The 27,903-nt window shown below is 43.0% G+C and overlaps 2 protein-coding genes and 1 long non-coding RNA gene across 6 annotated transcripts in view; all 3 read right to left on the bottom strand.

Annotated features, from left to right (window-relative positions):
• The window catches only part of CREBRF (CREB3 regulatory factor), a 71,947-nt gene extending 60,113 nt beyond the window's left edge, over nt 1-11,834 (bottom strand). For 3 of the 4 annotated variants that reach the window (XM_059917687.1, XM_059917686.1, XM_059917689.1), the window contains exon 1: nt 11,737-11,834. The gene's annotated coding sequence lies outside the window, so the exon portion shown is untranslated. Of the gene's footprint in view, nt 1-10,208; nt 10,253-11,736 lie in introns of those variants that run through there. The other variant, XM_059917688.1, reaches the window with a different exon arrangement.
• Nucleotides 11,835-14,191: 2,357 nt separating this feature from the next.
• Nucleotides 14,192-20,778, bottom strand: LOC132362716 (uncharacterized). The gene is made up of 2 exons (XR_009502446.1): nt 19,731-20,778; nt 14,192-18,400 (listed from the first exon to the last, which is right to left on the bottom strand). It is a non-coding gene; the product is annotated as an uncharacterized LOC132362716 (long non-coding RNA).
• Nucleotides 20,779-24,617: 3,839 nt separating this feature from the next.
• Nucleotides 24,618-27,903, bottom strand: part of ATP6V0E1 (ATPase H+ transporting V0 subunit e1) — a 36,340-nt gene continuing 33,054 nt past the window's right edge. Inside the window, exon 4 of the mRNA XM_059917685.1 lies at nt 24,618-25,114. The gene's annotated coding sequence lies outside the window, so the exon portion shown is untranslated. The remainder of the gene's footprint in view (nt 25,115-27,903) is intronic.

Genomic DNA, 27,903 nt, shown 5'->3' with positions numbered 1-27,903 from the left:
TGTTACAAGAGACAAGGAAGGACACTACATAATGATCCAGGGATCAATCCAAGAAGAAGATATAACAATTATAAATATATATGCACCCAACATAGGAGCACCTCAATACATAAGGCAACTGCTAACAGCTATAAAAGAGGAAATCGACAGTAACACAATAATAGTGGGGGACTTTAACACCTCACTTACACCAATGGACAGATCATCCAAAATGAAAATAAATAAGGAAACAGAAGCTTTAAATGACACAATAGATCAGATAGATTTAATTGATATATATCGGACATTCCATCCAAAAACAGCAGATTACACTTTCTTCTCAAGTGCGCACGGAACATTCTCCAAGATAGATCACATCTTGGGTCACAAATCAAGCCTCAGTAAATTTAAGAAAATTGAAATCATATCAAGCATCTTTTCTGACCACAACGCTATGAGATTAGAAATGAATTACAGGGAAAAAAACGTAAAAAGGACAAACACATGGAGGCTAAACAATACGTTACTAAATAACCAAGAGATCACTGAAGAAATCAAAGAGGAAATCAAAAAATACCTAGAGACAAATGACAATGAAAACACGACGACCCAAAACCTATGGGATGCAGCAAAAGCAGTTCTAAGAGGGAAGTTTATAGCTATACAAGCCTACCTAAAGAAACAAGAAAAAGCTCAAGTAAACAATCTAACTTTACACTTAAAGAAACTAGAGAAAGAAGAACAAACAAAACCCAAAGTTAGCAGAAGGAAAGAAATCATAAAGATCAGAGCAGAAATAAATGAAATAGAAACAAAGAAAACAATAGCAAAGATCAATAAAACTAAAAGTTGGTTCTTTGAGAAGATAAACAAAATTGATAAGCCATTAGCCAGACTCATCAAGAAAAAGAGGGAGAGGACTCAAATCAATAAAATCAGAAATGAAAAAGGAGAAGTTACAACAGACACCGCAGAAATACAAAGCATCCTAAGAGACTACTACAAGCAACTTTATGCCAATAAAATGGACAACCTGGAAGAAATGGACAAATTCTTAGAAAGGTATAACCTTCCAAGACTGAACCAGGAAGAAATAGAAAATATGAACAGACCAATCACAAGTAATGAAATGGAAACTGTGATTAAAAATCTTCCAACAAACAAAAGTCCAGGACCAGATGGCTTCACAGGTGAATTCTATCAAACATTTAGAGAAGAGCTAACACCCATCCTTCTCAAACTCTTCCAAAAAATTGCAGAGGAAGGAACACTCCCAAACTCATTCTATGAGGCCACCATCACCCTGATACCAAAACCAGACAAAGACACTACAAAAAAAGAAAATTACAGACCAATATCACTGATGAATATAGATGCAAAAATCCTCAACAAAATACTAGCAAACAGAATCCAACAACACATTAAAAGGATCATACACCACGATCAAGTGGGATTTATCCCAGGGATGCAAGGATTCTTCAATATACGCAAATCAATCAATGTGATACACCATATTAACAAATTGAAGAATAAAAACCATATGATCATCTCAATAGATGCAGAAAAAGCTTTTGACAAAATTCAACACCCATTTCTGATAAAAACTCTCCAGAAAGTGGGCATAGAGGGAACCTACCTCAACATAATAAAGGCCATATATGACAAACCCACAGCAAACATCATTCTCAATGGTGAAAAACTGAAAGCATTTCCTCTAAGATCAGGAACGAGACAAGGATGTCCACTCTCACCACTATTATTCAACATAGTTTTGGAAGTCCTAGCCACGGCAATCAGAGAAGAAAAAGAAATAAAAGGAATACAAATTGGAAAAGAAGAAGTAAAACTGTCACTGTTTGCGGATGACATGATACTATACATAGAGAATCCTAAAACTGCCACCAGAAAACTGCTAGAGCTAATTAATGAATATGGTAAAGTTGCAGGATACAAAATTAATGCACAGAAATCTCTTGCATTCCTATACACTAATGATGAAAAATCTGAAAGAGAAATTATGGAAACACTCCCATTTACCATTGCAACAAAAAGAATAAAATACCTAGGAATAAACCTACCTAGGGAGACAAAAGACCTGTATGCAGAAAACTATAAGACACTGATGAAAGAAATTAAAGATGATACCAACAGATGGAGAGATATACCATGTTCTTGGATTGGAAGAATCAACATTGTGAAAATGAGTATACTACCCAAAGCAATCTACAGATTCAATGCAATCCCTATCAAATTACCAATGGCATTTTTTACAGAGCTAGAACAAATCATCTTAAAATTTGTATGGAGACACAAAAGACCCCGAATAGGCAAAGCAGTCTTGAGGCAAAAAAATGGAGCTGGAGGAATCAGACTCCCTGACTTCAGACTATACTACAAAGCTACAGTAATCAAGACAATATGGTACTGGCACAAAAACAGAAACATAGATCAATGGAACAAGATAGAAAGCCCAGACATTAACCCACGCACCTATGGTCAACTAATCTATGACAAAGGAGGCAAAGATATACAATGGAGAAAAGACAGTCTCTTCAATAAGTGGTGCTGGGAAAACTGGACAGTTACATGTAAAAGAATGAAATTAGAATACTCCCAAACACCATACACAAAAATAAACTCAAAATGGATTAGAGACCTAAATATAAGACTGGACACTATAAAACTCTTAGAGGAAAACATAGGAAGAACACTCTTTGACATAAATCACAGCAAGATCTTTTTTGATCCACCTCCTAGAGTAATGGAAATAAAAACAAAAATAAACAAGTGGGACCTAATGAAACTTCAAAGCTTTTGCACAGCAAAGGAAACCATAAACAAGACGAAAAGACAACCCTCAGAATGGGAGAAAATATTTGCAAATGAATCAACAGACAAAGGATTAATCTCCAAAATATATAAACAGCTCATTCAGCTCAATATCAAAGAAACAAACACCCCAATCCAAAAATGGGCAGAAGACCTAAATAGACATTTCTCCAAAGAAGACATACAGATGGCCACAAAGCACATGAAAAGCTGCTCAACATCACTAATTATTAGAGAAATGCAAATCAAAACTACAATGAGGTATCACCTCACTCCTGTTAGAATGGGCATCATCAGAAAATCTACAAACAACAAATGCTGGAGAGGGTGTGGTGAAAAGGGAACCCTCTTGCACTGTTGGTGGGAATGTAAATTGATACAGCCACTATGGAGAACAATATGGAGGTTCCTTAAAAAACTAAAAATAGAATTACCATATGACCCAGCAATCCCACTACTGGGCATATACCCAGAGAAAACCGTAATTCAAAAAGACACATGCACCCGAATGTTCATTGCAGCACTATTTACAATAGCCAGGTCATGGAAGCAACCTAAATGCCCATCAACAGACGAATGGATAAAGAAGATGTGGTACATATATACAATGGAATATTACTCAGCCATAAAAAGGAACGAAATTGAGTCATTTGTTGAGACGTGGATGGATCTAGAGACTGTCATACAGAGTGAAGTAAGTCAGAAAGAGAAAAACAAATATCGTATATTAATGCATGTATGCGGAACCTAGAAAAATGGTACAGATGAGCCAGTTTGCAGGGCAGAAGTTGAGACACAGATGTAGAGAATGGACATATGGACACCAAGGGGGGAAAACTGCGGTGGGGTGGGGATGGTGGGGTGCTGAATTGGGCGATTGGGATTGACATGTATACACTGATGTGTATAAAACTGATGCCTAATAAGAACCTGCAGTATAAAAAAACAAACAAAACAACTAATACTAAACTTTCATTGGGTTATTTGTATGGAAATATGTTAATATAAATGTTTCAGACATTACATGAAATTTCTAAAAATCTTATATTTGTATTTGTATGGAAATATGTATGGAAATATGTTAATATAAATGTTTCAGACATTACATGAAATTTCTAAAAATCATATTTGTATTTGTATGGAAATATGTATGGAAATATGTTAATATAAATGTTTCAGACATTACATGAAATTTCTAAAAATCTTATATTTGTACTTGTATGGAAAGGTATAATGTTATAAGTAATAAATAATCCTAGTTATTACTTTAAAATGTATATCTCAGAAATAACTAATTTTCTTGTCAACTGCATTATTATGAACTGTCATCAAATCTTTAACCGTGGTCATTTTTAAGTCTTTTGTCATTTACAGACAGTTCTGGGTGTACTCTGATGATTTTGCAAATATGTTCCTATAAAAGGGTTTCATCTTCAAGAAATACATGGAAAAGACTCTGACAAGTACAGGTTTCTGGTAACGGACTGTACTGCTGAACTGAATGAATAAGCATTTTCAGAACTCTAATGAAAAACTGATGAACTCATAAAAGTGCTAACAAAAGATCAAGATGAAAAAAAAAATTAATTACATGGGACTGAGTGAACTGATGAGGATGAGTATAATTTTTGTGACTTTCTGTCTGAATTTAAAAAAAAAAAAAAATTCCACAAGGACTCAGAGGCAAAGAATATACAAATCAATTTTCACTGCAAAGTAAAGGAGCTGTTACAGTGGAGGATTACTGGACTGAATGTCAATACTATGACATAGTATGAGTGTGTTTCATGTTTGGTAATTGCAATCATTGTTGCTTTTGGTGTGGTCATCCATGTACAATGCTTGGTGTCAGTCGATTTACCTCTTGTAAAAATAAAATACAGTGTGTGTGTGTGAAAAAAAAAATAAATAAATAAATAAATAAAACAGTTTCATTTTTGAAAAAAAAAAAAAAAAGACAAGTTGATCTCACAAGATTTCCCAAGAGGGAATCAACTCAGACATATATTGCTGTTCATATGCAAAATAAACAGTAATGTGAAAGAATTTTTGTTTTCTTTTTAAATAGAGCAAAATGCAAAGTAAGACTCAAAAAAGGGAAAGGAAACCTAAAGGGAGTAAAGGAAGGGATGGCGGCAAGGAGATGAAGTAAAGGTAAGAGACACACTGGGTCAGAATCAAAGGTACCTGGTGACCACAGATGAGAAGACAGAAGAAGGGAGGCATGTCAGACCTTGATGAGGGGCTAAAAGAAAAACTAAAAACTAGGGGGAGGGGCTTCCCTGGTGGCGCAGTGGTTGAGAATCTGCCTGCTAATGCAGGGGACATGGGTTCGAGCCCTGGTCCGGGAAGATCCCACATGCCGCGGAGCAACTAGGCCCGTGAGCCACAACTGCTGAGCCTGCGCGTCTGGAGCCTGTGCTCCGCAACAAGAGAGGCCGCGATAGTGAGAGGCCCGCGCACCGCGATGAAGAGTGGCCCCCGCTTGCCACAACTAGAGAAAGCCCTAGCACAGAAACGAAGACCCAACACAGCAATCAATCAATCAATAAATCTTTAAAAAAAAAAAAAAAAAAACCTAGGGGGAAAGAGACCAAAGTCAGAGCTACAGAGACCTGACAGTGCAAAGCAGGCCCAAGAGAATTAAAGGACAAGGGAAAGCAAAAATGTTCTTTCCTCCTAAATCTCACAAAGTAGTCCCTTCCTCTTCCATCTCCACCTCTGCCTTAGTTGAAGCCTTCTCATACCCAACCCCACCCTACACATCTTGTACACCTTTTAGACTTCCCTGACTTCCTTCACTAGTCTTCAAACCCAGTTCAAATGCCGTCTTTTCTGGGAAGCTTCTCCAACTTGCCCAGGCAGAGTTAGTAGTCCATCTTCCATATTCTCAGGACATGTTGTTCTAAATACTATAATGTTGAACTACAATATCTGTCTCCTCTACTCGTCTATGGGCAACTCCAGCAGAGGATTCAGCAGTAAGGATGTAAGCCCTTACTAAAAAGCAGTTCAAAAAGCTATAAAGTCTACCTCATCTTTTACAACACAAGTAGGATGTTTGAAGCCTTGCTGTTTAAAGGGTACAGTGAGGGAATCCCCTGGTGGTCCAGTGGTTAGGACTCGGTGCTTTCACTGTCAAGGGTCCAGGTTCAATCCTTGGTTGGGGAACTAAGATCCTGCAAGCTGAGCAGTGAGGCCAGGAAAAAAAAAAGTGAATCTTTTCAAGCACAGTGAATCTTTCAAACAAGAGTACATCCACCCTGCCCCTTGTTTCTCCCTATAACATCAAGGACATGTTAAGTTCTGTTTTCATAAGGCTTTAAATTTCTTGGTGAATGGCAAACATATAATAGGGAAAAAGGCAAGTTGTACCAGGAATGGTGTGTAGCAAGCAGTCAAAGGAACTTCCTCTACAAAACAAAAGGGGCAGCTTAAATTCGCCAAGACAAAACATTATCCGGAAGAAAATAAGTGTTCAACAAAGAATCTGAAGAAAACTGAAGAAGGACAAAAAATCAGCAAGCTCATGACGCTTTTGTCAGAAACTTGTCAACGTCAACAATACCCAAAGATAAATAACTGAAAACATGACTTTGTAACAAAAAATGTAAAAGTGGTTTTGGCGTTAAAAGGACAGAATGACAGGATGATCAGAGTTGCTGGGAATTAGTGGGGAGGAGAGTTCCAATATAGATTTTAGAAGGAATGTCATGAACTGGCATTGAAAAGGTATACTGTCATGAAAAGGCACACAAGGCTTGGCTGGCAATGGAATGGGACTGCAGTCACAAAGTACCATTTTCTCCCTCCCTCTCTTTTCTCTTTCAAATCAAAACCGCAAGTCCTGAGACTGACAACCTGCGACAGTGACTAAGCTTCACCCGCTGACAGGGCTGGGGCCTGGAGGCCCCTGGAGGGGGTGGCCTTGGCGGGGAGATGGCCTCTCCCAGCCACCCTGGGGCCAGGCTGGCTCTTCTGGGCTTCCAGGGAAGTTCCATCCATCCATTTTCAAAGATGTCAAACCACCCTTCTTCCTTTGGGGCCTCCTATCAGGGCCAGACCAGGGAAGGCTATTTTCTATTCTGGGGGATTGTTGTAATTTAAATGATTGTTTTAATAAAAATTCTAAGTTGTAAAAAAAAAAAAAAAAAAAAAAAAAAGGGCATACTGTCATGAAAAGGCATACAAGGCTTGGTTGGCAATGGAATGGGATTGCAGTCACAAAGTACCACTGCAGTCCCCTGCATCAAACTCCCTCCACATCTAGCCTTCCCCATTGGGGTAAATCAGACTTATTAGCCAGAATGATTTTACAGTGCTTCTCCCCCAAAGGGACCCTGCTACATAGATGAACAATTATCCCAAACAGCTAAGAAATAAGAGGTTTCACTCACATTTGCCAAACACCCAAAGACCAAGTGTGCCAAGAGCTAATGACAAATCCAAGGACAAAGCACAAGGTCTTTTTGTTGTTTTTCGGGTGTGTGTGTGTGTGTGTGTGTGTGCGTGTGCGCGCGCGCGTGCACCTGGAAGGAATATTCAATGAGTCTAACTAACGGAATGTACCTGAAAAAAATTTACAGAAGAATTCAAGGGGTTTTTAGACATCATCGAAATAGCTTCTCTATAAACTTTCTTACAAAAAAGGGTCAATTTTAACATGAAGACTTTTTGTATGAGCAGATGGTGATTAATTACTCCCTTCCAACTCAGAAAGCCCAACATCTCTACTAATAGCAGACTGACTTCATTGCCTTCCAGATAAGCAGTGTTTAGCGATTCACTCATTTATTTAAGTAGTTCAGAAGCACTAAAAGGTGTGAGACACTGGAGATACAGAAATAAGAGGCAGACTCTGACCTCAAGTTTCTCGCTGTTAAGTGGGTAGAGAAATGCTGTAGGGTGGGGAAAGTCCTAATAAAGAGAAACTGAGAGGCAATCACTAAGAGAAAGAAAATTGAATCCAGATTTGGGAGGCGGTTTCAAGCGGCCTGAAGCATTAGCATATTCAAAGTACAAGAGTTTGAGAACACAATAACTAACAATTTCCCAATATCCCTCTGTGAGATAGAAAAACATCCCCACTATTAACAAATTAATAAATTGAATTACTCATAGTCACCCAGGCAAACATAGGTTAACTAGAACTAGAAACAAGATTGAAGGCCACATGACGCTTTTCAGCTTTAAGAGGTCAATATATTCTCTTTCCTGAATTTTCATGCTCACACTTGAAATCCAGTTCAAATCAACAAGACTGGTGAAATATTACATAAAAACAAAACAAAAAACTACACATGAAAAAGTATTTGCCTGTGTAATATTTTTAGTTACGGCATCTCCGCTTCATTGGGCACGTAGCACCACCTGACATTTTCCAAGGAAGGGGAGGGGCGGCAACCTAAAATTTTGGGGGTCTTGTTTGAAAAAGCACCCCACCTTATTTAGGTAATTCTAGAAACATCTCAGGCAACAACACAATCAATGTGGCTTCCAAATTAACTGTATGTATATATGTATATATATTTATGTATATATGTGTATGTGTATATATATATATATATATATATATATATATATATATAAAAGCTAACTGTGTTATCTATTCACTTGACCAACTTCTCTTCAAACAGCTGTACAGTTTTGTTAGGAATGATGTGTTAAACGCACTTTTAAACCTCAATAGGACCATACCCTTGAATATACTAAGGTTCTTAGATACATCTTAAAGCCAAAATTTTTTTCAATCACAATGCATCTCTAAAATAAATAGGACTTAATAGTCCAACATTTGCTTTAAATGGTTTTTCAGGAAAACATCTATTTGCAAATAAAATAAAAATATAGAATACAATGTTGCCATGTGCTCTTACTCTAAAAATTCTTCAAGGCAGGAGATATGTACATTCTGCAAGTGCTCAAATATTACCCGAAGTTCATGTTTATATATGCTGCAATAAGTTAACATCTAAGTACTTAAAACCCAGAGACTGATGTCTTGGAACATGGGCTGACAAACAAATTACAGCCTTCAAATACAGCCTGTTCTTATAAATAAAGTTTTACTGGATTATAGCCCCAAACATATTGTCTATGGCTGTTTTCATGCTACAATTTGCAGACCTCAGTAGCTGTGACAGACACTACATGGCCCACAAAGCCTAAACATTTACTACTTGACCCTGTACAGGAAGTCTGTACAGGTTACCCTATCTTAGAATCATTAGCACCAATGATCTGACAAATTTATGTCCAGTCTAAGAGTTTATCTACCCTGAAAGACAAACTACTGAATACGGTGAAAGAGGATTCGTCCCCAAAACATCCAAGTACAAACCCACATGGAAACAAACCTCTGCTGAATCACTGAAAGTCACGTAGTTGTCAATCTTGACTAAAAACTAAACTTTAAAAGCGAACAGTGAATTTAGTTCTCTTAATCTTTTAAAACTGTGCTACATTAATAGAATCAATATGCAAACTCACTGTATTTTCATTGTCACTTGTATTTAGTTAACCACCACAAGGAGCCATAATTATTCTTTTATTCCTTACACTGGCATCCAAGAACCCACACATGTTAAACTAGTAAACCAGATGAGACATAGTTTTTGTAAAAGTTTGTTTCCCCCTGTCATGACAGATAGAAAATGGGATAGTAAGTGGAGGATCCCAAATCTCTTCTTCTGGATATATTTAGCCTCTTCTATGCTTACTAGTCTAAAAATTCCAAATATGCTTTATCAATCATATAAAAGAATTACATCCAAATAAGTCCTGTTGGATCTATTTACCATTCTTAGAATAAGAGAAAAAATAAGATATTTTTGTCATAAAAATTATATTTAATAGCTGAAGTCTATCAAATAATCAGGGATTATATTTTTATATATCATTCTTAACAGAACTGTGAGTCAATCATATCAAATTAATACAGAAATCGATTAACAAAATAGGAGATAATGCAAATTCCTAAATAAAAACAGTCAACTCTTGAATAGCCCCTGCACGATATACCTAAGGCATGTTCCTAACCGTAAGTGTTTAACCAAAGATGCATCAACAGCCTGGTACCCTTGACAATACCACTGCAGTCACAGATTGTAAGGTGATGTTAACATAATACTAAATTAAGCATCTAATACGGCAGACAAGATGCCAAAATAATCGTGAAGCAAATAAAGTAAAATAAGTGATTTTCTAATCACTCATACCATTTCCTCTTTCATCTTTGGTGTTTCTCCTAGCTATTGTGGATTACAAGAAAATGGGAAAAAAAATATTTAAAAGTACAACCAAGTGACAAACAGTTTACCACAAATCACAAGATTTACAAAGAAATCTTATTTTTTGCTTTTTTTAAAAGAAATAAGTCAGATCTTGATCCTATTTCTCACCTGCAGGGTATTCATTCGCAAGACACAGTCCTAAAGAACCTTCAAACCTAAATAATTTTCTCATGGCTCAGTTTTCTCATGAAGCTAATTTAAGTGAGCTACCAACTTATGTAAGCAGGAGGGGCAAATTACTACTAAGCTAAGGCAAACACGAGGGGCCTGATCTTTAGAAGGTATCCTGATGAAAAAACGGAGACCCCGCCCAGCCCTTAACTTTCTCGGCTTTTCTAGTCCTGGCTTCCTCTGTGCAAAATCCAGAAAAACATAACTTCCTTCTCACTGCTTCTATCTGAGGCCTGGTGCAGAAATTTAGACCGCTAGTTATCCAAGTACCTTCTTAAAGCTCAAGCTCGCTCAGAAACAGCAAAAAGGTTTGCCTTCTTGGGTTAAAGGAGGGCAATTACAGGGTTTGGCGGCCGGGTTTGTCAGGAAGCGAAAGGCCGAGAAAGAGGGCGAATCCAGAGACTGAGCTCCATCTACTCCCAGGAACCACCCCCAAGGGGCGGCTAGACTGCCCTCGGTACTTCCCTGCCTCCTCTGCTCGGGTGGGGAGAGCGGTGGGTCGGGGTCAGGCTCCCCTGAGCTACTTCATCGTCCGATATGACTCGCCTTCGGACACCCGAAACGCCCCCGGCCCGGCTCCCTTGCCCTTTGCCCTGTCTCCTCCCCCCTCAGTGACCCACCACCACCGGTCCCCTCCCATCTAACATGGCCGCCCCACCTAGCCCACCCCGGCACAGCCTAAATATTTGGGGGCCCGCGGCACCGCCTCCCCCACTCTCATTGGCTTGGCAGCCTTCGTCCGCCTGCTCCATTGGATAGCAGGGCCTGCCACTCTGCGCAGAAAGCTCCGCCTCCAAGCCGCTTCAAGCTGCTTTGAGAAGACATATAAACAAATCCCGGGAGGGAGGCCCCCTCTCGCCAGTCTCTGGGGCGGGGACGGGAAGGGGGAGCGGCCACCCTCGAGACACCCCTGCCTGGAGCCCCCCAACCCCCAGCCCGCGCCTCCTCGTCTCCTGTCAGCCTGGTTCCAACCTTCGTGGCCCCGGCCCTTCCTCACACGCCCCTCTCACTCGTCCTCCCCCGCCAGCCTCGCCTCCCCTCCCTTTCCCGGCCCCTCCCACCCGCTCGCTTCTCTGACAGGCCGGTTGCCGGCAGCCACGGCCCCGGGCTCCGAGGCAGCGGTGAAGGGCCGGGCGGCCTGGTAGGGCGGACGCCCGGCACTGCCCACCCCTGGCCTAGCCTGCCTCCCGCCCGTAGCTCCCTCTACCGCCGCCCCGCGCTTTTATATAACCGTCCCGGGCCGGGGGTGGGGGAGGGGAGCCAGAACCCCCGTGACCGGCAGGCGGCAGCCTGCGGCCCGCGCGCCCCCAGACTCTGCCCTGGTCCTGGCCCCCGCCCCGCGCCGGCCTGGCCCAAAGCCCCGGCGCTGCCACCTCCTAGGCCAGCGGCCCTCCTCCGCCCCCCGCCCGGCTCGTCACCTAGTCCTGGCCCCTGCGGGCTCCGGGTGGCGGGCAGCGGAGCTCACCTGCGGGTGTGGGGGTGGCTCAGGGGCTGGGTCCGGTTCCGCTGCAGGGGCCGCGGCCCCTCTCCATGCTTCCTCGGGTTTGTTTTGTTTATGTCCTTCCTGACGGGTTCCCGGAAATCGCGTGACTCGCCCCCCTCACGTGGGCCGCGGCGAGGAGGAGGAGGGAGGCGGGGGCCCGCCGGCCTCGGGCCAATCGCGAGGCGTCCTGCAGCCCGGCCAATCAGGAGCTCGGCCCGGCGAAGCACCCCTATCACATGACGCGGGAGGGGCGGGTGGCCGGGAAAAACCAGGAAGAGGGGGCGGAGCGGGGGCTCGGCGCCTGCAGCTGCATTGTGGGCGTGGGCCGTCTCTGATAGCCAGCTACCCTCACGTTTCTCGGCGCTGTTCGTTTACAAATGCTTTCACGTCCTGCATTCTATCTAATCTTAGAACTACGCTGTGAGGCCGGAAGTGCCCGTATGCCCATTTTACAGTTTAAGTTCACTGAAACTTGAAGGAATCTACGAAAACAGAGGGCATTAACGTAGGAGGGGGATTGCATCCACTTTCTGTTTTATGAAATGTCCTTCCCATCTGAACCTCTCAATTCACTGAGAAACTGACCTTGCCTTCAGTCGTTCGATCATTCTTTCAACTAATATTTATTGCGCACGTTTGCTCCAGACGCTGGAATCAACCAGATTTCGTGCACCTCTCAGACAGCGATCTGTACACAACCGTACAAACAATGCTACCAGAAGCGCCTCGACAAACAAGCCTTCATAACACATGGACCTGAGTGTGTGTGTTTCCTAATTCTATTAATAATAACACACAGTGCTAATATACCAATTTTTCAGACGGGGAAATTAAGGCTCAGAGAGGTTAAGTTAGTTGCTCAAGATCAGGCAGTTTGTAAATGACCCAGCTGGGACGAGAACCCAGTTCTGTCATCACAGCCTGCGCTTGCAGACTGTTCTTTTTTCTCCTTAAGGGCACAGAATTCATATTCTGAGCACAGAAATCTAATTTTAGTAAGCATAGGGAAAGGAGGATTGGGGAACAGAAATGCTTGACTAGATTCCTTTAGGATGCCAGTTTCCTCTTAGGAGTAATTGCCTTTGAAAAGGTGGCTTCTCTTTGCACACATATAGAGAAGTAGTAATGTCAATGTCAAAACCATGGACTTTTGAATCAGAGAGTTTTATAGGTCATAAGCTTCAAGAGGACAAGGACCAGCTTCTATTGTTTATCCTCTACCTTTCATGCCTGCCACATAGTCATTAAATACTGGTTGAATAGCAACCTGGATTTGAAACCTTGCTCTACCGTGTGTGAATCAGCACAAATTATTTAACCTCGTGAGGCTCCACTCTAAGTAGCTCATGGGGTTGATGTGAGAACTGAGTGAAAATAATTCGTATAAAGCACTTACCATAGTGCTTCAAATATAGTGAGCACTTAATGAATGACAGTATGATTAGATTGTTTCAAGGACATTATTTAGGAGATCCACAGCAGACTAAATACAAATAAGGATAACTCTAGACTTCAGCAGTTAAACAGCTACTAAAATAATACTTTTGTACACCATATTAATAGATAAGTATATGTAGATACCAAAGAGGACAGTAAATCTCATCTCTGTATCCTTCAAAATGCCTTAGGGTCTCAATACCCAATGAAGGAATGAGTATTTTCCCTATTGCACAGGAAGTAGCAGGACTATAATTATTTTCCTAAGTCTAACATACCACCTTCTAATTTTCCACATCAACTGGAATTTAAAAATGAAACCCCAACAGAAAAACTAGCTTGGGAAGTTTGAGCCAGGTTCCTCTCACTCATTCATGAGATTCATGCATTAAATCTCTGCAGGTCACAGATAATCCTCTCTCGTAATACTATATTTGGAAAAACTCCAGCAGATGCTTAGCTTTTCCACTGTTACTGCCCTTTGAACATAGGTATTTTCACCTCCTCTACTGGGCAACAGTTTCTTGGGCTCAAGGACCACCCAGATTCTTCTCCCAGCACAAGACTCTGCCCATTGAAAGCACTTACTAGTGAATTACGTTGTATTCCCGCCTTTGTATCTTCTGTTGTCTTGGAAAGGACAGACTTTTGGCTAACAGAGACCTTTCCATCAAGGTTTATTAATGACTATATCCTGCTCTGAAGTGAATGAAATCACTGACTCCTAATTGATTTCTGTTTCTCTGGGCTTTATCCTGCCAGATTGTGCCACAGTCAAAGTTGGCAGGGAGTTAGGACTCTGGAATAGCATTGCTTTGAGTTTCAGAAGGCTCTTCTTGTTCTAGCCACAAAGCAGTAACCAACTGCCATGACCACTTCCAAAATGCTTAACCTTGATACTGCAGAACCATTTACATACTGGGATAGCCTGAGTCAGAAAAATATGTTTTACCCAAATATGAGTCAATGGGGTAAAAAAGTAATACTTAGGACTCCACTGAATTCTTAAAAATAATTTTTATTGCTTGATTAGGTAACGTTTACACTGTACAAAATTCAAAAGGTACAAAAAGTATTCAGTGAAAATTAAATCTCTCTCCCACCCCTGTTCCCTGGCCACTCATTTCTCCTTCGCAGAACCAACCACGGTTACCCACACTCTCTGTATCCTTCCAGAGACATTGGAAATGCAGACATTTCACCCACTTTAAACCTTGATGTATCTGAAACACTGTTCTTGGCGCCAAGACCCCAGTTGGAGCTCTACCACCAACTATGAGACCCAGAGTGAGGGGCTCGACCTCTCTGGGTTCCAGTTTCTTCACCAGGAGGAACTGAACTAGAACTGGATGTTCTCTATGGTCCTTCTAACTTTGAGTTCTCCTGAAAGCATTAAAATAATTGCCACAGGTCCTAACTTTCCTTTTGACCTAAGGTTTGCACTGTGTGTAGTTTTTCATTGGAGCACAGACTGAGCCCTGCCTGCTGGTCACGCACATATCTTCTAAATGAGTGTTTTCCTTTTGAATCTGTGTTTTCTTTCCAGACCCCTCTGGACCTGTGTGATATGTTAAGATTTCACAGCTTTAGAAGTGAGATTAATTAACTCAAGATTAATCAAGATCTCCAGGAAAAGCTGTGTCCTTCTGACACTTTTGAAAACCAATTTTCTTCCTGAGAAAACTGGAGCGTTGCTGAGGGTGAATCTAAAAGGGATACTAATTGATGCTTGGCATTTGGCACCCATCCCTCATTCATCCCTCCTAAAAAATATTCTTTGGGGGAAGAGAAAAGATCAGTTCTTCCCATTGCCTCAACCTCTCAATAGGATGCAGTGTTCTTTATGTGACAGCTCTGAGCTTCGGTTTCTTACTTCTCCCTGGAGGCACCGAAGTTCAGCCCCAAGTGCACTTCCCTAGTCAATCATTTACTTATTTCCCCTGAATCCTCGTTCTCCAAACCCAGACCATGTCTGCCACAGGATAGGAGCTTGTTAACTGCTTGTGGACGGAAGGCACAGATTAACCTCCAAATCCTATTCATCCTCCATGGCTGAAGACCCCATATCTTTTATGAAGTTTATTTCTATCATATCTATTTCTGCCCTCATTAATCTCCTTCCTTCTTCCACCCAACTGAGCACTTAAGGTACTTACTGCTTTGTATTATTCGTAACATGTGTGTTGATATTATTTCCTCGAGTAAATCAAGGGGCATAAACACTAATACATCCTTGAATTACGGAGAATGCCAGGCACATCATTAGACAGCAGATTCAAGCCTGCTTAGTGACAGATAAGGGAAGAGAAAGCAATAAAGAAACTGACATTTCTTGAGTGCCTAATGTATACAGGAAGACACAGCCTCTGCCCTGGAGGAACTCAGAACCTGGTGAAGGAGACTGACTTGGGAAGCTGACAATACAAGAGTTTATAAGAGGGGAAGCCCTGACCTGGTTGTTAAGAACATGACACGTGTTTCAGGGCCACTTTCTTGCTAACTGATTTGGGCAAGTTCCTAATCCGTCTATCCCTTGATTTCTGTCATCACCTGCCTCACAAGTTGATTTTGAGGATGAAATGCATGGCCTGATGCCTAATGGGTGCTCAACAGTGTTGGTCTTCCCCTCCTCTACCTTCCAGGGAGGAATGTGACCGGAAGTTTCTTGGAAGAGAAGCAGCAGCAGAGAAGGGAAAGTGGCACGGCAAGAGAGGGCAGCAAGCAACTCAGACTGTTTTGGGATGCCATTATCTTCCAAGGCAGCATTCCTGTCAAAATTGTTTTGTCTGTTTCACTAAGACTGAAAATTTCCAGGACATCTAGTAGTTCCTGTGGGGTTTTGGTTTTTTGGTTTGGTTTTGGTTTTTCGTCAGCGCTGAGCTGAAGATACACTGTTAGTATCAGCCACTCTGAGAGCTAACCAGGAAGCCAGGGAGTGAGAACAATCTAGTATTTGTTGTAGGAAAGACTCCCAAAGGACAGGTACAATAAGACCTTCTTGTTGGGGAGGCCAGAAATAGGACAATAAAAACAGAAAGCGGAGGAACAGATTGATAAGAAGTAGGAACCAAGACCTGTAGCCAGATAACAGTTTGTTGAACTACAAATAGAGGCACATTCCAAAAGGCCCAATCTGGTGTAAAACTGTGAAGCTGGATTTCTAAACACAGGAAGTAAACAGTCCAGAAAGGTCACTAAAGGAAAGAAATAATAATAAAAAGTTCAGAGAACTGAGGGTGAAGTTAGGGGGTCCTGTGTATCCAAGGTCCCCCCACCCCATAAATTCACAAGGTCATAAATTTCCTTCATGCTACAGCAAAACCAGGGATGGTGCTCACCAGTGTTGAGTTTTCAGCTTGTTTTCACAAGGTCCAGCCCAAGAGTGAGATGCATAAAATAAATGGGTGCAATATACCTGAATTCACACTCCAGTCACAGTGAGACATAGAGCACATTAACAAGCCTGAATGCCAGCTGTGGACTCTATCCTGTGTTAAGAGGGCAGTACTAGGAGGAAGCCTCATTAATCTACCCCCATAAGTCAGTGCCCATCTAGGCTCCTGCAGGGCTGCTGGCCTTTCCATACATATCCTAAGGGCACCAGCTCCCTGCAACCTGGGAGGTGCACCCGCCACTCAAGCTTACGTCAGGATTCTGGCGGCAGGAGTCCTGGTGAGCTGGCTACAGCTCCTTCTTGGTGCCCTGATAACCAGTCAGCTTGACATGAAGAGGCTCCTTGCCCACTTACCCAATCACCTCTTCCCAGTCTGGCAAAAGAGGAAGTCGCCTTTGGGGAACTTGGGAGTAGCAGAGGAAACTGAAGGGTGAATCAGGACAAAGTAAGGGGTGGTTCTCCTTTCCTCCAAACAAAGGTTCAGGCTCCTGCCAACTCCATAAAAGAAGGGAGGACCAGGTTGGTGGTTTTCTTCTCTCCTCTGGTTGGGGAACAGAGGAGTAGGGAGTATTAGAAAGGAGGGAAATGTACAATACTGCTCGTTGCCCTGCCCCAACCCAATTATACTCTGGTGAGGCGTAAGGCAACACAGGTAAAGTCCTTAGAGTCTGGCACACAACAAGCCTAAGTGAAGGTTAGCTATTGTTGTTATTATTAATAACAATGGCTCTTAACTTCCCTGGGGGTCTGATAAAAGCCATAGACTTGCTCCCCAGAAAAAAGCGCACAAGTATACACACACCTAATTTTGCAGGTGATTTCAGGGGATGTGCAGATATTTGTGTAATACTCTGATTAGGACCCACCGTGGTCAGGACACACTCCAGCCTACAGAACAGCTACATAATTTGCAGGTCCGAGTACAAAATGAAAATGCAGGGAGCCCTTGTTCAAAAATTATTAAGAATTTCATGACAACGAAAGCAGAACATTAAACCAGGTGTGGGACCCTTCTCTGCATGGGGTCCTGCTTGACTGCGCAGGTCCCACACCCAAGCAGCTGGCTCACCAAGACCTTAGAGCTCTAGGTCAGACCACTGTACCTTTGCTTTAAGCAAACTCAGTATCCCAAGAATGGAATTTACAAAATGTGCATTTGAAAGCTGGCCACCCATAGGACTCTTATTGAGCAACTACTTAGGGCAAGGTTGTAGAGATCAAACACTTGAAATGAACAAGCCAGAGATCCTGCACAGCGAAGCTTTTGCAGCCTGGGGGGAAAGACCTGTAAATTACACAGCTGTGATGACAGGAATCAGCCACAGTTGCTGTGGGAACCCAGAGGGGGCACAATTTAGGAAGGGAGGAGGTAGGAAAGCGCCCCCAGGGCCTGACTTGGCGGTCAACACAGCAAGATGAGAAGGGTGCGAGGTGTTCTAGGCAAAGGGAGGTGAGAGAGGAGACGATGCTTTGCCCAGACCTGCACTTTCTGTGCATGTGCTACATTATGCCCGAAAATTCCACTTGTGATTCTGCTTTTCAGAAATGCCGGCGGAGAGCAGGAAGCATGCCCCCTCCCTCAGACATGCAGGTGTAGGTATGGGCTGCTCCTTTACCGCAGGTACCATAGAAACAAACCATGGGGAAGCAGCCAAGACTGCAAGACCCCAGAAGGGTCACGTGAGGAAATTTACCCTGGGACAAAATGCCACGGAGGCTCAGCAGCAGCCCGGGACCTTGCGATCAGACTCCTCTGGGTTTAAATCCTCTTACCTCTATGTAGCAGCTTGTGGCCTTGGGCCTCAATTTTTTTATCTGTAAAATAGGGATAATCGTAGTATTTACCTAACAGGGTTGTTATGGGGATTAAATACGTTAATATATGTGAAGCATTTAGAACGTCTTGCTTACCCAACTGCTACATAAGTGCTAGCTATTATCATTAGCAATAGGACTGATAACAATGAAGGAAAAAACACAAACTAAAAAAAAGCAGTTGCAAAAGGGCTCCCGGATCTCAGAGATGGGAAGAGGCTTGGGTGTGGGTGAGTAGGAAGGTTGGAGGCCCTGTAACCATACCCGCTGAAGGGGCAAAAAAAACCTTTGGAATGAGATGACCTTTGATGTATCATAAAGGTAGACCTCTGGGTGGAATTAGCTAAGTCACGTAACCTTTGTTGACCTCAATCTATCCAACTGTGGAATAGGAATAATGTGTCCCACTTACTTCACTGGATAACATATGTGAAAATATTTGGTAAGCTGGAGGTGAAGGTGGTGCTATTGTCTAAGCCACAGGGTTTACTAATGATGTCATTTATAGACAGAATCCTCTTCCTCTGCCTACCCCTTAAGAGTGGGTGCTTCTCAGGTCTCCAGCCTAGACTGCTTCTCAGCCCCCATAACCACACCCATAGCTTCAGTAATATCCATGCCGGTGCCTAGCATCCCTACCTCCAGCCTGGTCCTCCTTCCCAACCTCCAGGCCCATGTAAAAAGTGCCCACTAGGTATGTCCATGTGGATATCTCAGGCACCTGCAAACTCTCATTGTCCATGACTGAACTCATCATGGCTCCGTATCTCAGTGAAAGGTTCCATGGTCCAGCCAGCAGGAAACCTGGGTGTAATCCTTGACCTCTCCCCCCACCTCTGACATCCATCAGCCATCTGTATGTGCTAATAAATATGGCCCCAGAGCAGCTACTTCTCTGACTTCATTTCACTCCTATTCCCATAATCCAGGACACCTCTCCCTTTCCTCAACTCCCACAACTTCATCACTCATCGGCCTAGAACACCTCACTCACTCCCGTTTGCCTAGCTCTTATTCATCCTTTGGGTTTTCCCTTAAAGGTCATTTCCTTTAAAAAGCCTTCCTCCACCACTCGTTGAGGGTTCCTAGCTCTCTTACCCAGCAACCTGTACTTGCTAAGATACTGCACCTACACTGAGGTCCATTGCTAAACTCTCAGCTCGAGGAGATCACAGGCTGAGTTTCTTCCGCTTACTAGTGTCTCAAGCAGGTAACATCAGGACAAAGAACAGGAGCTGGAAATACTTGTTGAATGTTGCTGAAAACCTTACATGGCTTGCAAAGTCACACTTAGCTTCTTAACTGACACTTCCCCAGACACAGCACTTACTTTTACAAAATATCTGCTCCTTGCGTTCCGTTTTGGGGTGGCGCCCACAGCAGTACCACACTTTGGACAGTGGAAAGAAACTATGGAAACCATGTCAAAACCCTGATGGCAACTTAAATAGAAGCTTGGCTGGATTCACGTGGGTAGCAGTCTTCGTCGTTGAGCATCCTCAGCTAGAATACTCCTGTTTTGGAGTTGGCCTGGGAAGCGGGGCCGGGGAGAAGTAGTGGGAGGTGGGGAAAAAAGGGCCAATACATTTCACAAGGAGGGGGTTTGAACTGAAACAGCAACATAGCCTGAATGAAAGACTTGCTTGGAGCAGTTGGGAGTGGAAGAACAGTGGGGCTTTTTCTACCCGTGTGGGACCCCAGAACATTCATACCCCAGGCTTCCACTTTTCTACGTGGGCAGAATCAAAATCAATGCTCCCTTTTCATTTCACCGTGCGGTCACTGTGAGCACCTATACAGAGGGAGGCTGGCGTTTTATAAGCTGAACACTGCACTCCATCCTGCGCAGTGCAAACAGTTAATCAGAACTGCTGTGTGAACTCGCGGATTTTCATCGATTCAGAATAGCTTCAGTGTTTTAATAAATCTAGCTGACTTCATTTCCCTGGGCCCTGAATTACTCTTAAAATAAAAAAAAAAGTGTGTGTGTGTGTGTGTCTGTGTGTGTGTGTGTGTTATATAATCTTTGAAGGAAGTACTAATACTATTCTGACAATGTTCCCCTGCAAAACACCATTTTTCCCCTGATTATAAAATAACATGCTCTTTGTGGAAAATTTGGAAGTACACAAAGTTGTAAAAGACATAATCACAATCAACATTTTGGTCCATTTCCTATCAGGTTTTTTTCTGTGCATGTAAGTTTGAAATCCTGTGGGTTTTTTTCCCTCTTAACATAATATCCTATTATCTTTTGTTATTAAAGAAACTTATTGTTTCTTCTTTTTGCTCAAGTATCACAGCTTCATTGGAGAAAATGCTGAAAAGGAAAAAGAAAATTAAAATCATTTGCATTTACCATCCAGAGGCAATGTTAAGAGTTCTGCTGTTTGTCTTTTCAATCTCGTTTTCCAGGCATATATTTTGGGGAAAAAATTATTAAATGCACCAGGATATTCCTTTATTTGGATGCAGTATGGCTTATGTAAGAATCTCCTTTTGTTGAACATTAAGGCTGCTTTCCATCAATTCTGCTACAAAAAATATCCTTCACGACAGCATTTTACATTGTGCTTTTTTCCTTAGAAAATTATGGATTTTCTACAATTAACTTCATACATTCAATTCTTGAGAGAAAACTGAAATAAAGGGACAGGGGAAAAAGTAATACGTAATTTTCACTTCAGAGTCCATCTCCATTTTAAATACATTTGTTCTCCAAACAGAAGAGAGCTCTTGCATAGAGGGGTGGGGTGACGAAACCATTCTAAAATGCCAGATTTTTTTTTTTAATTTTTTAATTTTTTTAATTTTATGGCTGTGTTGGGTCTTCGTTTCTGTGCGAGGGCTTTCTCTAGTTGTGGCAAGCGGGGGCCACTCTTCATCGCGATGCGCGGGCCTCTCACTATCGCGGCCTCTCTTGTTGCGGAGCACAGGCTCCAGACGCGCAGGCTCAGCAATTGTGGCTCACGGGCCCAGTTGCTCCGCGGCATGTGGGATCTTCCCAGACCAGGGCTCGAACCCGTGTCCCCTGCATTGGCAGGCAGATTCTCAACCACTGCGCCACCAGGGAAGCCCCAGATAGATATTTTTTAAGGTAATTTAAATATAGTTGATAAAGGAGCAACTGACTTCAAATTTTTGGAAGATGAAATCCAGGGCCAAATCTTCCATGAGTCCGAGCAACAGTTTAAAATAATTTCTCAATTCTAAATTTCCCTCCACATGGCAGAACACCTACCAGTGCTTAAAAAAAAAAAAAAAAAACTGGCCTGAAGAAATAAGAAGGTGCCACTTGTGAAGCAACACCAAAGGAAGATATAATAAAAAATTGTTGGGTCAGTGATAAGGGTACAGACATCATATGTTTAAAGAAAACAACAAAAACAATGTTAAAAGAAACCAATGACCCTTGAACTACATCTTCAAAAGCATGCCAGAAATACTCCCGTTCTGGTATACGAACGAGCTGGTAGAGCCTGGAAGGGCAGGAAGGATGTGGTCTAGACACTTATGCTATGATTGTTTCTAAGAGATCCATCTCCCTGCTCAGAGATCAGGCCTGGATCCTGGTGTGTGCCTTTTATTTTTCTGTAACCCAAGTACAAATGACTAAAACAAAAGGGAAACCATATGCTTAAAAAAAAAAAATCAGTTGGCTGCCCCTCTGGGGCCTATCTTCATAGAAAAGTACTGTCAGTGGGTCCTAGGGATTTTACCATTTCTTTGAAAAATACCCTTTGTGTATTATTATAATTTACAAATCACCTTCACCACCACATTTGGTAACAACCTCACATAGCAGAATGGTCAGGTATTATCCCCATTTTATAGATGAAAAAACTGAGGCTCAGATATTAAATGATTTTACCCAAGTCACATAACTAGCAAGTGATGGAATAATTGCAAAGCTAGGGCTTCTCCTAGTCTGATGATCATCCAGGCCACACCATGTTCACCGGGGCTTTGGAGGAGAGAAACACTTCCAGTATCCTTTTAAAGCGCCGGATGGTGCTCCTTCCAATCTGGGCCCTGACAAGCACTGGAGCAAGGGCACTGTCGAAGGAAACAGGACTCACAGGCATCCATCTCAGATGCTGGGTCGTTTTAACAAAATGGTTCAATTATTAGGGAGGAGGTGAGGAGAAAACATATATCTGAGTTTACCTGGCCGATAGGAGCTTGCAATCAGTCTTTGGGCAGGGAGGGGTGGTCTTTGATCTCCAATCTGGCTAGGAAATGAGCTCCTTTCTTCTTCACAGGCTTTATACTGAGGCCTCATTAGGAGTGAGTCCTAGTAGGGTTTGGAGAAAACCCTCTAGATTCAGGCCTGGTCTGCTGCCTTATTAGGGCCTTTTATCTCCCTAGAAAGTTTACTGAGCAGGATTTTCAAAACCTCCCTGGCACATCACCAGGCCCTTCAGTGCTCATGTCCCTGTGTCTCCCACTGCTGTTAGTGCAGCCAACACATAAATCTTCCTCACCCATCTGTAAGAATTGGATCCCACCAAGTGGCAAGCAAGCCCGAGTGTAAAAAGCAATGTAATCCAGTTTACCCCCTAATGTCTTACAGCGAACAAGAAGTACGAAAATGGATCCGTACAAAGTGACAGAATAAGGCAGAACTCAGGGACCTGGATCAGCCAGGGTTGTGACCTCTGCCTTCAACCATGCCATTAAATCGGAAATGTGTCAAACCATGATCGTGAATGAGAAGAGCCCCCCAAGAGCTGCCCTCCATCACTGCTGCAAGCATGCCACAGCCGAGGTCTGCTGTGCTGAACCCATGTAGGCTCCCTATCAGCTCATGCCGTGCTGAACTCGGGACAGGCAAAAGCAACACTCAAGGGAAGCACCACACTAGGGATGACCTGAGGCTCAGCTTCAAACCCATGGTGGTCTGCTGGGAAGCAGTCCAGGGTGGGAGTTGGAAAGGTTTCAGACTGACCGCCAGTGATGATGGGCAGTAGGGCCTGACTTGAAGAATCTGGGTACTCAGCTGCACTCAAGTCACGCTCCCCCAACCGCGGTCAGGACTCAAAGACTGTGGCATCCTTTCATGTACCCACAGTAACCACCAGCATTGCTTTCTTAGATGACAAATAACAATTAAGGATCAAGTAAGTTGCTCTGATGAGAGAAAGCTTGATCATCCACAAAGGCATAATTCTTTCCTCCCACCCGAGCCCCAGAGCTGGCTCCTGGCCAGTGGAACTCTGAGACAGGCAGGGTACAAGGAAGAAGCGCTCTAGAGTGGAAATTAGAAAACATGGATCCTACTCCCCCATCTGCCTCTGACCAGCTATGTTAAACTGGGCAAGTAACTCTCCCTGTCTGGGCTGAGATTCCTCATCTATAAAATGATGGAGTTAGCATGTATCATTATGGTCCCTCAACATCAAATCTTCAGTGTTTTCTGGATTCCATGAAATTAGCTAAAGAAGCCTGTTTGCTGGAAATGTAAAGTACCGAGTTGCCTCTCAGGAAAAACTTTAAGTTCAAAATGAAAGCAAAGAAGGAAAAGAAAGAAATGAAAGCGGGAGACTTAGGTCAACTTGAAACTCTCTTTGGTCATAAGAATAGCAAAGCAATGAGTTCAGATAGCTTGGGAGGAATAGAAAAGTACAAACTGCAAAACAGGAAACCCATTCTTGGCTGGCTGTCAAAGAGCCATGAGCTGGTGAAAGTTTAGATCCATTTTCATTTTAAATTTCTTAAAACTAATAAAGTCCCCAAGTTAGTGAATTATTGAGATGCCTGCTACTGAAACACAGAATTATTGTTCCCGTCCCAGGCTTTTTAACCACTTGATGTTTCAGTCCTATTTCTGATAGTGAGGTGGTACAAGGAACCGCTGGTTCCGGCTCGTCCCTGTGGCTGGCACCGCCCCTCTACCTGCTTAGCATCATGACCACATGTTTATGGACAATGGTCAAACGCGGCCTTGAATTATATACCTCCCCAAATAGCATTCCAGCTCTTGAATTTGCAGGGACCCAATTTCCACATCTTTGATTCCTCCAGTGGCTACAGCAAGCACTCAGGTGTTTACCGGATGATTAAGAACAGTACTTACCAGACTCCTCAGGTATCTCAAACTACACAGCCAGGTTAATCCATCCAAGCTACGTTTGGACTACAAAATCATTTTTCAAAAAGGCATTATCCAGAGACAGAAGAGCTTACAGAAATGAGCTTAACAAACACCGAAACCAGATTTCCATAGAGAGCAGAAAAATAATTTATTCCAAAGGAGGGCAGAAATAAGAAATTCATCCTGAAAATATACTTTGGTATAATTCTGGTGGGACAGATTTTCCCTCTGAACATGTTCTCCTACTGACTGCCCCACTGGAGTCTTACTATCATGTAACAGTTTTTAAACACTTCGCTGATTCTCATGTTGTGAGCAGGCAGGAGCCATCTTCAAAAATCCACAGTTTCCAAGGAGAGTAATGTTATTTCTCAGAACAACAGCATTTTCTATCTCCGAAGAGTACATAAACATTTTATAGGGGCAGCACAGTTTAGATTCAATAGGCACATCATTCATCAAAGTATAAAAAAGGTGACAGGAAAAAATACTGCATTGTAGAATAAGATATTCAAATGTGGTGGGAACGTTTAAGGCAGCTGACAGCCAAAGTGGGCGAGTCAAGGAAGGTGGTCTGGGTATGGAGGTGATTTTGCATCTAGAGGAGTTCTCTTTGTGACCTGCAAAACAAAACCGTTCCAGTAACTGGGCCTTTCCACCAACCTCAGGAGGGCAAAAGGGTAACACCAAGAAAGTCAACCAGGCCAATAATTTTAAATACACAGATGCTCCCTAAATGAAAGTGGGCTCAGTTAACGTGCAAGTTCGGGCAGGTTTTGCAGGGCTGTGACAATAAGTCCAGTTACCAAGGACAATGCTAAACTGAGGATCCCAAGTCCCGGTTTGACGGTGTCATAGAAAGCAGGAAGAGTGGAGCTGACTGAGACCCGCTGCACTGGGACCTGACAAGTTCCCTTGGGCTTCAAGACTCTGTATTTGCACTTCCGCTCCCACAGGCCGGCAAGCTGGTCCCTGAGTCAGACTCCTAAAGAGCAGGCCCCCTGCTACTCGAGATGGCTCACCATTCTTGCCACCCCAAGTGTAGGTGACAAAGGAGAATTTCTTCTTCTAGAAGCTTAATGCTGCAACACCACCTTTGCAGAGCTGGCAAACATTTAAAATAGGTATCTTCAAACATCAGACTGCTAACAGCGGTCGCGTAACTCCTTCACGCAAAGCTTACTGTATAACGTCTTTATAAATAAAGCCACATGTGCTACTTTTGAAGTTAAAGAGAAAAAATAAAGAGAAAATAAAAGTTAAATAGTGTCTTTAAGAGGTGATTTCCACACAAGCCTCGATTTAGTAGATAAGAAATCAAGCTGGTTGTGGCCCACCATTTGCCAGGGTGTTGAGGGAGGTGCAGGTGGAGTGAGGGGCTAGTTAAGTGGGGATGAGGCACGGCTGTAGCAGGCAGGTCTGGAAGGCTGGAGGTCGCAAAGCCCACAGGGAGACCACACGGGCCCTTGCGATTTCCCAAGCCAGTGGGCACACACCCTGGAGAATCCCCAGTGCCGGGTGATTAAATGGCGGGTTTCCCAAGGCTCCGGGGCCAAGGTGCCCAGAAGCAGACATGAGACTGCTGGTAAATCTTACTGGAGCAAGCTGGGCAGGCCAGCCGCCCTCCATGGTGGAAAGCACCAGACTGCTGGGGACCCACTAGGGCAGGACAGTGCAAACAGTCAACTGAAGATGTAATTAGAGGACCATTTTTACCACGTACTAAGGAAAATAACCGTAGCAGGCTAGGTAGGGGCAATGACCAGAGCTATCGGTTTCTTCCATGGCTTCATGAACCATGAACCAACCTTTCCTCTAATCTCATGATCATTTTCTCTTCTCTTCCTTAGGCCAGCAGAACAGCCCTCTGCACAGACCTGAGTTCCAGGCAGGTTATTAATTTACTTGAGAATATGTGAAGCAGTGAATCCAAATGTTTTGTGTGTGAAGTTCCTATGAAGAGCATATGGTCAGGGGACTTCCCTGGTGGCGCAATGGTTAAGAATCCGCCTGCTAATGCAAGGGACATGGGTTTGAGCCCTGGTCCGGGAAGATCCCACAAGTCACGGAGCAACTAAGCCCGTGCACCACAACTACTGAGCCTGCGCTCTAGAGCCCGCACGCCACAACTACTGAAGCCTGCACGCTCTAGGGCCCGCATGCCGCAACTACTGAGCCCACCTGCTGCAACTGCTGAAGCCTGTGCACCTAGAGCCCATGCTCCACAACAAGAGAAGCTACCGCAATGAGAAGACTGCAAACTGCGTTGAAGAGTAGCCCCTGCTAGTCGCAACTAGAGAAAGCCTGCGTGCAGCAATGAAGACCCAACACAGCCAAAAATAATAAATTAATTTTTAAAAAACAGCATATGGTCAGACTTCCTCACTGTTTAGGCCTTTCTGGATGAATGAACAATCACAGAAGGGGAAAACAGGTCTTCACTTGTGAAAAACCACACAGAAAGAGGGAATAATTTTCCCTCAAGCTCAGTGATACCAGTTTAAGATTAATGTGAACGAGCATTATGTTCTATGGCATAGACTTGTGGTTTGATTCTGGAGTGAATTAAAGAAGCACATATTCTAATCATCTCTCTGATATGCAAGAGCCATTCTGGGGTGGAGGTGGGGAACTCAGCCAAAGGGTCCATGTTCTCATTTTGTAAAATAAAGGAATCACAAGGCTACTTTCAGATAAAACTGAGAATGAAGACAACATAAAAATATTAAGGCTAGAATCAAGAAATCTGTTCAGGGAAGGATGATGAGTGAATATATATATTTTTTAAACAAAAAAGAAGAGGTCTCATTTTTATCTTTATTTTTTCATTTCAGATAACTTTGCAAAATAATTCCTTCTTTACTCTCATGGTAAGGTATGTATTTATTGTAGGAGATCAACTACAAGAGGTATTTAAGCAACCTATAAAGGCCTGAGTGTTTCACAATTCAAGGCAAAAACAGCAGAGCTAAATACATTTAGGAGAGAAGAGATCTCTGGGAAGCCAAGTGGTCAGGAAAGGAAGTGCAAGGATTTGCAAGCTGGACACTTAGAGAAAACATCAGAAAGAATTAAGAGAGAATGGGCGAGTGGAGACAAGAAACCAGAATGTTCGCTGAATAGTGCGTTTACTAACCTGCTTTCTACATTAACGACTGCGGTAGGGGAGTGAGGCAGGAAAAGCTAAGTAAAGCTAATTAGGTCAAGAGCATGAAAATGGTATGGCTGGAACTAGTAGGTCACGGAGGAAAGTTGTGCAGAGAGCGGCGAAGGTGGTTGGAAGGCAGACAAGGCAGGCCTTGACCACCAAGTTAGAAAGTGGGACAGAATCTGCAGACTAGTCATTCTTATCTTTTGTGGCTCATGGGACCTTTGGTGACCCTGACAAGCTGTGCTGACAACACGTTAC

Source organism: Balaenoptera ricei, chromosome 3 (assembly GCF_028023285.1).
Source record: "Balaenoptera ricei isolate mBalRic1 chromosome 3, mBalRic1.hap2, whole genome shotgun sequence".
Taxonomy (NCBI): Eukaryota; Metazoa; Chordata; class Mammalia; order Artiodactyla; family Balaenopteridae; genus Balaenoptera; species Balaenoptera ricei.
Note: the sequence above shows the minus strand (reverse complement) of the source record. Positions and strands in the feature narration are given on the sequence as shown.